Raw genomic sequence first — 14153 nt, forward strand, 5'->3', positions numbered from 1 at the left:
GTGCTGTATTGAGGTTGTGATCATGTTGTCATATCAAGCTGAAAATGTCACCACTATCTGGACAGTTGAGAATATTTAACTGGGAATGTGAACTTTCTATAGTTACAAGGATAGCATTTGCAAATATTTTCTCCCCCCCCCACCCTGTGGTTTTTCTTTCTATGTGCTTGAATCACAATCACCTTTTGTAGCACAAAAGGTGTTTTTTTCTTCCTTCTTTCTGTTTTTGGTAGTGGTGATTAAACTCAGGGGTGCTTGACTCCTGAGCTACACTCCAAGTCCATTTTACTATTTTTTCTTTTTGAGATGGTGTCTTGCTAAATTGCCCAGGTTGGCCTCCTGCCTAAGACTCCTGAGTTGCTGGGATTACAGGTATGCACCATCACATTCAGTTTTTGGCACAAAAGTTTTTAACTTTGATAGAATCCAATTTATTTTTTCTTTTGTTACTTATGCTTTGGGAGTTATGTATAAGAAACCAGTGTTCAATCCAAGGTCATAAAGATTTACTTCTACGTTATCCTCAAAGCATCTTACAGCTTTTCCTCTTATATTTAGGTTTTTGAGTTAATTTTTGTGTATGATGTGAATTAAGGGTCCAAACTTCATTCTCTTGTATGTGGATATCCAGTTATTCTAACACCATTTGTTGAAAAGACTATTCGTTCCTCATTCAGTGGTCTTGGTACCTTGACAAAAATCAATTGACCATGTTAATAATAAATATTATAGGTTTATTTCTCTTTTCTTCCTCTGTTACCAGGGGTAGAACTCAGAGCCTCAGGCATGCAAAGCTGTGCTCATCTCTTGAGTTACATCCCCAGCCCTTGTATAGGCTTATTTGTCAACTCTCAACTCCATTCCATTGATCTATATCCTTATGCCAGCAACTGACTGTTTTCATTACTGTAGTTTTTCAGTAAGTTTTGAAATAGGGAAGTGTGAGTCCTTCAACTTTGTTGTTTTTCAGGATTATTTTAGCTATTCTGGTTCCCCTGCATTTCCATAAGAATGCAAGAATCATCCTGTCAATTTTTGCAAGAAAGCCCAGACCCAGATGGTTTCACTAGTGAATTCTACTAAACATACATGAAAGAAATAATACCAGTTATCTACAATGTCTTCCAGAAAACAGAAGCAGAGGGAACACTTCTCAACTCATTTTATGAGGTCAGTATTATTACCCTGACACCATAATCAAAGACATCAAATGAAAAGAAAACCACAGACCAATGTCCCTTATGAATACAGACATAAAAGTCCTTAACCAAATACTAGCAAACCAAATAGAGCAAGGACATTGAGAGGATTATACACCATGACTGACTGGAATTTATCCCAGGAATGCAAGTTTGCATTCCTTGCAAATCAATGTAATATAACCTATTAATAGGATAAAAAACTAAAATCACATCATCTTTTCAATAGCTTCAGAAAAAGCATTTGACAAAATCTAATCCTTTTCTGTGATACAAATATTCATTGGAAGTAGGGCACTTCCTCAACCAGATAAGAGATACCTATAGAAATTCACAGCTAGCATTATAGTAAATGGTGAAAGACTGAATGCATTCCTTACAACATTAGCAACAGACAAGGACACCCACCCTCACCACTTCTCTTCAACATTGTACTGGAGGACCTAGCCAGGGCAATTAGGTAAGAAAAAGAAAATCAATTGCATTTCTATATAGTAGCAATTGATCAAATAATGAGGTAGAGGAAATCTTACTTATCAAAAAGAATAAATACATAAGAATAAATTTAGAAGGAGTACAAGACTTATATATTGAAAATTATGAAACATTGTTAAAAGAAATTAAAGGTGATCTAAATAAATGGAAAAAGTTATGATTCTTGAAATGTATATTCTGTCCTTTAGAATTAGAGATGATAGTCCTGGAACTTGATATATGCTGATTATTACATGAAAGGATGAACAAAACAGCTGATGATATTTCTGATGTGGGAAGATGGTCTTTAGAAATTTATTCACCTCATATATTTTGGGTGTTTAACTGCAATTAGCTAGGAGCTCTGAATTTTTTTTAAATAATTTTTTCCACCATTTTCTACAGAGCTGCAGTTGTTGGAACTTCTGTAAATTTCCATGGTTATTGGCAGATCAAGACAGGGTCATTTTTCTGGCTGTAACCTGTTTTTCTAAGAGCACCTCCACTCAAGCCTGTAGATCATAAAGATCCAGGGTTGTGCTTAATAAATTGTATTCTTACTTCCAAACAAGGTACATTTTCCCCTGATTTCCAGTACTAGCTGATCAAACTCTTAAGCTGTTCCAGGAATGCAGTATTGGTACTTCTATTGTTGCTTCATTAAATGATGCTATTTGTACCATTATGTGTAATTTCTATGTTTAAAAGCAGGAATGGTTAGAGGAGATCATCAGGGGAAAAAATTCAACTGATAGAGGTGAGAGGTATACCAGAGATGAAAAGCAAGCTGGTTTTCCCAGAAATTGGAAATGGCCAAATTTTCAGTGTTCTTTTTCGTTTTATATCTTTTATCCACCTAATTCTAATCCTCCCTTAGTGCCCTTGTGTCTCTCCTCTCTGGACAACATTTCCAATCATTTTTGTGCTTGGCCCTACAAGAAAATATACACAGCTCATATGGTACTGCAAAAAAATAAAATAAGCCAGGAAAGCAAAAGTCTCTGAAGTCTGCTCTTTACTTTATGTTGATGCATAGACTATGCATTAAAAATATCTATATTTTACAAATAGTAATACTCAGGTAAGCTTTGTAATAGAGACATTTCTGTAAAGTCATGTGATAATTGACTCTTAGTAAATCAAATCTTGAATTCACTAGGGAAGTTAATTTAAGGAACTCAGTAGGTGAACCCTGTCATAGTGAAGATTCCTTCTATAAAACGAACACTCTATCCAATATTCTTGTATCTATCAATTTGGCAACCTGCACTTTTTATTTCCTGAGTTTTCTTAAATTGGAACACACCTGTATTTGATCTTTAAGACAGTGCTGAAGTTGCTATTAGAACACATTTTCTTTCTTTTCCTCTCTGCTGGATATAATGATCTAGGGAAGGAAAAATAAGCTAACAAGTCCTAGCTTGTGCCATTGTAGCTTGTGACTGGTTAACACATTACATAATCTGACGTTTCCATGTCTAATGTCCAAACCTTGTTACAATACCGTCTGGGGGCTCCCTTTCCTAACACCCTGTTCACTACTCCTGCGGCCCAGTTTACATTGCTGTCAAATGCATAGCACTCTTGTGAGAACTGACTCAATAGCTTTTACAGATCAGGTTTGGGTGTTTATAACTGCATTGTTTCCTCTATCAATGAGGGAAACTTAAAAACCAGAAATCCTTCTGGTATTTCATTTCACAGTTATGTCAAGCAAGTCCTCTTTGAGATGTACATATTCTATAGAAGTACAGATAGAAACTGGAGTAGGAACCAGATCATTTAGATCTCTCTGCTTCAGTTTTTTTTTTGTCACCAAAAAATCCAATACCTATTTCCTTTAACATTAATGTTATCATGATACATTTGAAGGCATTTATAAAAAAAATCCAATGTATTAACATTCTAATTATGCATTTCAGAATTTTTCTTTCATTAAGACCCAAATTCTGATTTTACACAGCTAAATAAATCATCTCTGTGCACACCTGCTTCTTTCCACACAAAATATGCATGCACACAAAACACATGCACCTGATTGTGGGAAATCAGAAATCAGTTGCACATAATAGATTTTCTTTTAACCACCCACTCTACATTTATAGTCCACTTTAAGGGCTCTGTGCCTAGAGTTGGCAGCTCTAGGAACAGTGAGATCAGTTTGTCTACAGTTGTTCCCAACCTTTTTTGGCTCTGGTACACCTACACTTGCTTCCAAAAATATACCCCACAGTCTGGTGCTCAATGGAATGAAAATCTTTCCTGAGCTAATAGAATATAAAACGAAACAGGCATTGGACATAGTTGTGCATTTTAGGATACTCATAACAACACAGCAAAGGAAAGCAGTGGAAATGACATAATTGACACAGCATCAAGAGATGGGGCTTTGAGCTGTTTTACCAAAGGTGGGATAGATTTACATTTAGCAACCAATATCTGCCAGTTTAACCTCCTCTGTGACATGCTTTTGAAGAGATGGCTGGCCAAGGGAAATGGTACAGCCAGTAGTAGCATTAGAGTAAGAGAAAACCAATTGGTTTGTACAAGGACTAAAATAAAATCATGCATTTGGCCTGATCAGCACTGTATTCTAACTACCTGAGTTAAATAGCTACAGATAATGCCTGAAAAAACCCAATCTTTAATCAGAAACAAAAGTGCACTTCAGTAAGGTAACAGATAAATCATTCAGTCTCAATGACCTGCATTCAACATTGAGCATATTCCAAAGTTTGCCATTGAACAGGATGAAAAGATTATTCATTTATCTGAACAGTTCTAAAAGTTCCACAATTTATACTATTACTCTCAATCATTAATTTTATTTCTTGTGAATGAACTGAATTCCAACTATTTATATCATATTTCTATAATTAGCATGCATTTCTGAGAAATTTTTAGGAAATATTGCTATTGTTAATTATAAAATATTTTTATTTGATTTTTTTTTGCCTTGAAGGGAAAAGAGAAATATCTGAAGTTAACTGGGGTTATGTTTCCTTCTTTATGAATTTATATCCATCCTATAGTAAATTCACTGATAAGTATTCCTGGTCAGACATGAATAAGAGCTTAACAACTTTCAAAATACTTCCCTAAAGGAAGCTGTAATAATCTCTTAGGTATTTTTAGTTGTTTGAAATGAAGTCCATAATTACCACTTGATTCAATCTACCCTGTGTGTTTTATTATTACTGTTATCTTAAGGTACATCAGACAAGACCAGAGATTTTTTAAACTCCACTCAATTTAGGCACCACCTCAAAACCCCTCCTCCATTTCCAGAAGAATTTAAAGAGCAATTTCAATTTTTTTAATTATTTATTTTTATTAAATTCCAAAAAGGCATAGGAAATAAAAAGCCTCATAAGAAAAATTTTTCCAAATTCTAGCAAGTACCAGTTAAGAAGTGAATGTAGCTTGCTAGATATCTAAGTAAGTTTAGTAGTATTAGTTGTGTAAGAATCCATGTTAAATATTTGAAAATATGCTGAAAAAAAGAAGGCTGAGTTTTATCCTGGTGATAAGATGGTGTATATTGAAGATAAGTTGGGGAGGAATATTATATTAAGATAAAGCTATGGACCAACATATAGTAATTTATTCCTTCCTCTTTTCCTCTACAGAGTTCTTGGTTTATAAATTTAAATGCTGAAAAAGAATATAAAGACTTTTACTATAGTACAGGAATTAAAAGAAAATAGAAAGTAAAATATTCATTAGTTATAGTACATATTTTCAATTTGCACCTTTGATTTCCATTTATGTCTCCTGAGACAAGATAATATCAACATGGGTTTGCTGACTACGGACATCAAACAGGAAGGTGTACCCCGGTGTGTACATGGTATTAGAAAAATTTACCAGTGCTAGAAACACTTGTCCTCCGGTAGCAAGGACCAGCTTCAGGAAGTGTTCAGATTTATGAAAATAGATGCTGGTGAGTTCAGAAGAAAAACTATTTTAAGAATAAAAATAAGTGCTGGAAAGCACAATCAAAATGGGTTGTATTTTTCAGGCCACTTGAAAGATTCTATTAAATCAACTAAAAAAATACATAAAGCTAAGTATTATGACCAGTACTTCTAATAATTACAAAGGTCATCAAAAATGAAAAGGGTCTGAGAAACTAACTACCAAGAGGATCCTAAGGAGATGACTAAATGTAATGTGGTACCCTGGGATGGGATCCTGGGAAAGAAAAAGGACATTATATAAAAACTAAGGAAATCTTCCCAGCAACTCAGGAAGCCGAAGCAGGAGGATCAAAAGTACGAGGACAGCCTCAGCAACTTAGCAAGACCCTGTCTTGAAATAAAAAAATATATATATAAAATAAAATAAATAGCTCAGTAGTAGAGTGTCCCTGGGTTCAATCGCCAGTACCAGGAGGAAATTATTATCCTAAGGAAATCTGAATAAACTATGGACTGTAGGTAATACCGTATCAATATTGCTTCCTTAATTATGACAAATGTATCATGCCTATGTATGGTACGAACAGAAGAGGAAATTGCAGAGCATATGGAAACTCTGTACTATCTGCTCAATTTTTCTGTATATCTATGCGTTTTAATAAATCTTATGCAATTTAAAAAGTTATATATTTTTTAGATCATTTGATATTATTCCACTAATGAAAAATTCCTAATACTGAGGGCCCAGTTGAAGGGCAGTCAGAGGCATCAGCCATTAGATGACAACAGGTCAAGGACTCCACACCCCTCAGGAATCCAGCTCAGAAAGCTGAAAATCCAGAAACTAAAATTCCTTCAGAGAATTTCAATGGGGACAATGTATTTTTAAGATAATAAAGCAAAGTCTGTTTAACTTTCCTCATCCCAAACAACCCTACAGCTCCAAAGCACATTGTAAGCAGTGGGGGTTTCGCAAGCAGCGAAATCTCCATGTGCAAAGTAGAGTTTAACAATTCCATGGGGTCAAGCAAGCCCAGGGGAGCCACATTCTTTATCAGTTGGAAGCCCCTCCTGAGGGAGGGAGGAGGAGCTGATGTGGGGCAGAGTCCAGCCCCAGGCTTTAGGGACTTCTAGTTCAGGCACCACAATATACCGGGTTGTTTGATGCTATCATTTACACAAATAAAGCACACAAACTCTAAATCCAAGTCTCCTCTTGCCTTAAGATTCTTTAAATACCAAGGATCATGAGTGTTATATATCAGCTAGGTTATGAACACTGAAGGATGGTTTCTCAAGGGAAATACTGACCATAGTTAATTAGTAAAACAGATTTCAAGGTGAAAATCTGTTGATTTTAACATTTGTGGTTTCCATTCGAATTATAAATATTTATTGAAGACTTCATGAGGCAGATACTAGGCTGATGAAAGAAATTAGCTCAGGAGAACACTCTGAACTGATGAGACAGTTTAGATGAACATCAGATCAATAAATAGAAATGTGAATGACGTTAATAGAATTTCATTAAGTAGAGAACATTCTTGATTTAACCTTGAGCTCCCTCTAGTGGTTTCTTGGTTAAGATGCACGGCTTATACAAGAGCCCACAGTCTATTAATGTTCAATATGCTGGGACCTACCTACTGCTTATCTGACTTAGTACCACTCTAATTTCTGTGGAATCAATAAGTCAATCTCTTTTTTCCTGGTTCTGATAATTTCATAGTACGTTAAGATATTACCATTGAGTCAGTCAAATACTTATTGAAATCCTACCTTGAGAAGGCATGAACTAATCTTGCTAATTTCAAATGATTCATTATTTCCCCAATATTTTGACATTCAATAACTCAACTGGTAAGATCATGAGACTGGTAACCCCCAAAGGATTGGAAACCAATATTTTCCACTCTTATGTCTCCGTTCCAACAACTTTCACACTTGTTCATCTCCCACATGTTTTTTTGAAGATTACGTATGTGTCAGGTAAAGTTATAGGCAATGAAGCTGTAGTAATGAATAAAACAAACAATAATCCCTACCTCTATGAAGCTTATGTTCTAGTATGTGTGTATGTGGTGGGGTAAGACAGAAAATAAATATAATTGACAAATAAATTCAGTTATTTTTCAGATTGTCAATGATATGGAGAACAGTAAAACTGAAAGGGCAATTTGATACTATTTTAGGGCTAAATTTTAAAATGTGGTCAGAGAAGATCTCACTGAGAAAGTGTTACTTGAGCAAAGACTTGAAGGAGGTGAAGGGAATTCTCTTGGGGAGAAAAACATTTCAGTCAGTGGGAATAGCAAGGCATAGGCATAGAGGTAAGAAACTACCTGGTAGGTTCAAGGGACACAAGGAATCCAGTGGCTAGAGAATAGTGAGGAAATGAAGAGAATAATATTTTTACTTGCAGAGAGGAGAAAAGAGGATGTTGTATAGGGCCTTGGCTTTTACTCTAAGTGAAACAGGAAGCACATATAGTGTTTTGAGCTCTATATAGTGTTTGAGCACATCTAGTATTTTAAAAGAATCACTGATTACTGAGTGGAGAACAGACCAAAGATGGGCAAGGTTAGAAACAAGAACACTAGCTGGGAGGCTGTTGTGATAATCCAAGAGAGAGACATGATAGTGTTTCAGATTCGAGTTGTGGTGCTGGAGACAGTGAGGCATGACAGATTATGGATATATTTTGAATATGGAATTAATGGTGTTTTAAAACGGACTAAATGTGAGGCATGAGTGAAAAGTGTCAAACATGATTCCAATATGTTTGACTTGATCAATTAGAAGAATGGGGTAGTTTGGTTTAGGACATATTAAGATCAAGATGTCAGTGAGACACCCACCAACCAATCTGCTCTCTGACACTTTCTCGTATCTATTCATTTAACCACTTGGATTTCTCTCGAATCCTTTAGTATATATATAAAACTTATTTTTAGTACAAAGAATTGGCACTTTACCATAGAGCTACATCTTCAGTCCTACTTTATTTATTTATTTATCCACTCATTTTGTTTATTTATTTATTTATTTATTTATTTTGGGACTGGCTCTCCAATCCTCCTGCCTCAGCCTCCAGAGTCACTGGGATTATGGCATATGTCACCACACCTGGTTCTATATGTTTTGTGACATATCCCATCTTAGCTGGATACATTTTCTACCTGTGTAGGCAAGAAACTGCATTTTTGACATTTCCCTTCTCTTTACTCTCCATACCAATTAGTCACTAACTTCTGCCAATGATACCTCCCAGATCACTCTTCCATGTTATTTTTCTTTTTTCTACATCTGCTGTCACTACCTTTATTTATACTTTCATGATTTCTTTCCTAGTCATTGGATACAGCATTCTGATATTTTTCCTTTATTAGTGAGAATGACCATAGTAGTCTAGCTGCTCTGGGGTGAAGATAGGGGGCAGGGACTAAAGAATATAATTCATTCCTAGTTTTACACCGAAATTATGACAATGCTGAGGTTGAACAGAGTAAGTATACCTCTAATAGGATTACCAGATCAATGTCCCGTTGGGTAGTCCACCAAACTAGCTCTTGGTGAACAACTTTGCCAGGGAATCAGACAACAGGACAACCACATGTTGCTGGAAATCCAGCACTTCTTTTAAGAAGCAACTGGTCTCTCAGTCTTAAGTTACTGGGGCTAAATGCAGGATACAAGGTAGCTGAAGCATGCCAGGGGGCAGTGAAAGATTGAATGAGTGATCATGGAGGAAGAAGGGCATGAAGTTCAAGGAGCTTCTGAGGTAGGATGTCTGTGGGTGGACAGCTGAATTTCACTTCAAAGGTTTCTAGGTAAGAGTTCTCCAATTTTTGGTCTGAGCAAATGGATCTGGGCCAAATGGCAATCTAACTGGTATCACATACCTGAATAATCCAGTTATAAATAATATACAACTTAACAGCAGACACTTTTGGTGCTTAGTATGTGCCAGGCACTATTCTATGTGTTTAGCTCATTAGTAGTTCTTACAATACTCACAACTGCTTTATGAGGTAGGTACTATTATTATCCCCATTTTATAGGTGATGAATTGAGGAAAATAAAGTTTAAATAAGTTCTTCAAGGTCATATAGTTACAAAGTGATGGTGCTGGGATTTACACCCAGGCAGTGTAAATGTTATTACACTATGTTATTACATGATGAAAGCTAAGTGGATGTGCTCTGGGGGAGTCCAGATTTGGGTGGCCCAAGTATTGAACAGATTCTAGGGTGTTGATGGTTCCAGCAACTAGCTGGGGCAATAGTGGTCTGGCAAAGACAGATACCATAAAGGGGTGAGGTCTGGGAGGAAGGACGTAGCAAATTGTTATAAATGAATCCTGAGGAGTTTAACCAGTCAGGTCATACATTGGAGCAGCAATAGCACTGCACCCCCCCCACACACACACCTGGCTAATCCATGTGGTGATGGCTGCAGAGTAGATGGCTGTGGCACTTTTGAAAGGGTTAAATCTTCAAGATGAAGAAGACAGCAGTTGATGGGTTAATAGGGTAAGAGGGATCCACCACCAGTTTGAAGGTGTTATAGATGTAGAAGGACAGAAAATCTGCAAGGAAGTTCATTGGGACAATGTCTCAAGGGTCTGAAGGTTATCTTGGACTGTCTTTGCTTCAATTGTAGGAAAAATAGAGGGACCTTAGAGGGTATGTCAGATGTGGGGCAAACAGAAGGCCCTTTAGACCAGGAGCTTGAACTAGCTGTGTACTGGAATCACTTAGGAGGCACGAGTTAGAAATAAATATGCTTAGGCTATATCCCTAGAGGGTCTGATTTAGAAATCTTCACTTTAGGATTAAGATGCAGATAGTTGGGGCTGGGTTGTGGCTCAGTGGCAAAGCACTTGCCTTGCACGCATGAGGCACTGGGTTCGATCCTCAGTACCACATAAAATAAACAAAATAAAGATATTGTGTCCCTCTATAACTAAAAATAAATAAATAATTTTTTTAAAAAAAAAAGATGCAGGTAATCTGCAGGCCACATTTTGAAACATGCTCCATCAGATTACATGCAAAGTTTGAATTAGCAATAATCGCGCCTCGTATAAACCTCATTGGCTACGATACTGCCACTGCGCAAAGCTAGATTACATGCAAAGTTTTAATAGGATGTGTTGGCCTGCTGCAATGGTGCCCATGGGCACAGACAACCCCCAATTCTAATAGCATGGCGCATCTTCGAACATAAGCCTATGGGCTGCCCTCTAATGGACTTGGATCTTTATGTCCTACAACATCTGCCTGCTCTCCATGCTATGGCTGGGGGTAAATGGTTGTGACATTCTCAGGCTGCTACCACTTCAACTCCCCCTTGGTATTCTGAGTTCTGCAAGTCTTCCCAGGCTGCTTTAGGCTACAATGGTTTGAGCTCATGATCACAAGCTGCCTGTCTTTCTTAAAGGAAGTGTCTCACTATCTTAAAAGTGGCCTTGATCACTAAGAATGCTTATTCCCTCTTGGGGTAATTGACCTTGGTTAGGATCAACTTCCAGGGGAATTGGTGCAAGGACAGTGATCAAAGTGCCTAGGTCCTCCTGCAACAGGACAATACTCCCACCCCCATCCTACATTTGCAAGGTGATGACAGTATTCAAGGGTACAGGACAGAGCTGGGGTAAACAAAGCCTTAACCTACTAGAAGGTCATTTTTGTGTCTGGGAACCAAATTCCTTTCTCTTAAGAAGAATGGATACTGGGGTAGTGAAGATGCAGATGTGGTAGATAACTGCTGATAACTTTAATCATCCTAGGGGACTTCATTTCAGAAAGCCTTATGACTTATACAGCACTATGTAAACTCTGGCAGAATAGAATATAGTGCAAATGCATCATTTTCATATTTGGGGGCTTGGCCTAGAGATGGTGCTAATGTAATTACTCAATTACCGTCTAGCCCACAGAATCTATCATCACAGTATGTGAATGTATGAAAATATTTCCCAGGTAATTTTACTTTCTGGTGTTTGTGGGAGTCAAGATCTCATTCACTGGATAGAGGCAGGAGTGCTGTATAGGAATTTTCTGTGAAGGCCAGAGCCTTATGGAATTGGTTTTGGAAGTTCTTTTGATCAGGAGAAAGGAATTCAGATAATCACTACACTAAGGATGGGATAGTCTTGATAAGGAAGAACTCCCTGAATTTTATTTTTAGAAAGTATCAAGGCTAATGTGAGGAGATGGAGGATCTGATGAAAACTGCCCCAAGATGCTGTCTAAAAGCTTTGCTTTATAGGTCTTGATTTAGATTCGGAGAGCATCTGCTCTTTTGGTAGTAGGACAAGTTCTGGGTATTCAGGGGTACCTCAAAGTCACCATTATCAATTAGGGAAGTCTGTCTCAGACAGTATTTGCATTTGCTTTATGATTATGAGTTGTTTCCTTGCAGCATGAGGGGCCAGCTGAACCGGGGCTTTGCATAGAAATGGAATTCTCTGTGATATTAGAGGGTAGAGTAGGAGGTACTGAGAGGCTGGCAGAAAAACTGACAAAGCAAAAGATGTGAATTTTAAGGGCAACAGTGAGTAGTGTGCTCTCAGCCAGAAGTGGCATATGGAAAAAAGGGAAGTGTAAGTGTCGTGGGTGGTGATACCAGGCCTAACTTCAGCTGGACAGGGAGTTAGAGAGGTTGTCTAGGACCCCTTGAGTATGAACTAGTCTTGGACATAGTGACTTTTAGCAAACACTTACTATATGCCAGACTCTTTGCAAAGCTCTTTAATGCAGTCATCACATTTAATCCTTATAACTCTATAAGGTAGGTACTAGTCTTATCTCCAATTTATAAATGAGGACCCTGAGGCACAGAGAAGTCATAATTGTTGGAGCTAGTAAAAAATGGAATTATAATTTCTGTATGACACTGAACCAGTGATATATTATCTTCCCAGTTCAGTAAGAACAACAGGAACACATCTTATACCTTAGAGAATGAGGGTGGAGTACCACAGGGACAAAGTATGTCTTAGCGGATTCCTATTCTGGTGGCCAGCCAAACAATTTTTTGATGGAGAGGCTCTGTGCCTTATGGGTTGTAGATGAATTAAGAGAATGATCTGGGCTACTTTGCTAATGGCCTGTTGATTCCATGTAGTGATGTTCCTGTTCTGCAAGTGCCAGTATGGAATACATATGAGTAGCACGCAACAGGGGCATGCTCTCCCTGGATGAAGGCAGGATCATCCTTGCTGGTGAGGTAATGCAGCTGACTTGGAATCCAGGCCTCTTTTCCATGCAGGTATCTATCTGAAAAGGCTGAAACTGGGGTAGAAGGGGTACAGGAAGAGGTCACTTGAGTTATATTGTGCATAGAGTTCTTTGGGGAATCGGAACTCTAGTACAATTCACTTCCATTCACATTCCATCTGATGCATAAGGTGGTGAAGCTGTTAGGACTATAGATCCAGTAGCTTTGGTCTTAACTGCCAAGTAGACAGTAACTAAGAGCTGGAGGTCTCATTCTACATTCTTGTAGAGCTTGCCAAGACACAGTATAGAGCTTTATGACTCTATCATTCACTGCCCCCAAGTGGACATCCCAGAAACCAACCACATTCCAGGACTACATTGTCTTCCTTTTCTAGCAGAGATGCAGGAAAGGGAGCCTAGCTGGCAAAGATCTCATGCTGCCAGATAAAAGGCTGCAATGTCTTGGGACAAGAGGATAAATAAAAGAACTGGGAGGAAGAAGGATGCAGCTGAGTTAGAAATATAGGTCTTACCTGTATTGTCAGGAGATACAGGGATATATTGGGAGTTGAGATGCTGAACTAAAAAGGGTAAGGGACACCAGAAGTGGCTGGTAGAAGGATGATGAATAGTCCCTCAATGTGAACAAACAAGATGTCATCTAGACAAATTCTGAAGGTTGGGAGTCACTGTCCTGTGCTGGGTTTTAATAATCTCCTGGCACATGTTTACATGGATAAGGTGAGTTCTTTTAAGGGAATCTGGATGGGACAAGATGAATTTCTAAGAAACTCACTACAGAAGGCAAGATCCAAGGATCCAAAGAGGTTTGTGAACAAGTGACATGAGAAGGTAAGAGTTGTTTTACAGAGAAACAGAGGCCATCAGCCAGTCATTTCATTACTTTGCTAGCAGGCACCCCTACACTCCTGTCACACCCTTCCCTGATTTCTTTCACTCCGGTTTCACAGGAGGTGGTTTTTCTCTGACAGCCACTCACCCTGTTCTCTCTTGCCTGCTCTGAGACTTAGCTCCATTGCTTATTCTTCTCATATTTTTGGTATTTTCCTTTCTGCCTGTAAATGTTCTTAATATTTTAAAATAAAACAAACCAACATGCTATCCCTCAACTTTTACTTTCCCTTGGCTACTCTCCTTTTTATTTCTTTCTTACTCAAACTCACCCCTCAATATTTTGGGGTGAACTCTCATTACTCTCTAAGTTCCTGATCAAGGTCATTCATGAACACCTTGATTGCCAAAAATGACTGACATTTTAGTACCTACCTAGATTGGCCCTTTTATAGGGCATGCCATTGCTGACAGCTCTTTTC

General features: G+C 37.9%; 1 protein-coding gene and 1 non-coding gene across 6 annotated transcripts in view; both read right to left on the minus strand.

The window, feature by feature from the left end:
- Positions 1-14153, minus strand: part of Hdac8 (histone deacetylase 8) — a 226671-nt gene that overhangs the window by 197440 nt on the left and 15078 nt on the right. The window lies entirely within an intron of this gene.
- Positions 10578-10718, minus strand: LOC120891246 (U4 spliceosomal RNA). The gene has a single exon (XR_013431934.1). It is a non-coding gene; the product is annotated as a U4 spliceosomal RNA (small nuclear RNA).

This window comes from Ictidomys tridecemlineatus, chromosome X (genome assembly GCF_052094955.1).
Source record: "Ictidomys tridecemlineatus isolate mIctTri1 chromosome X, mIctTri1.hap1, whole genome shotgun sequence".
In the NCBI taxonomy this organism is placed as follows: Eukaryota; Metazoa; Chordata; class Mammalia; order Rodentia; family Sciuridae; genus Ictidomys; species Ictidomys tridecemlineatus.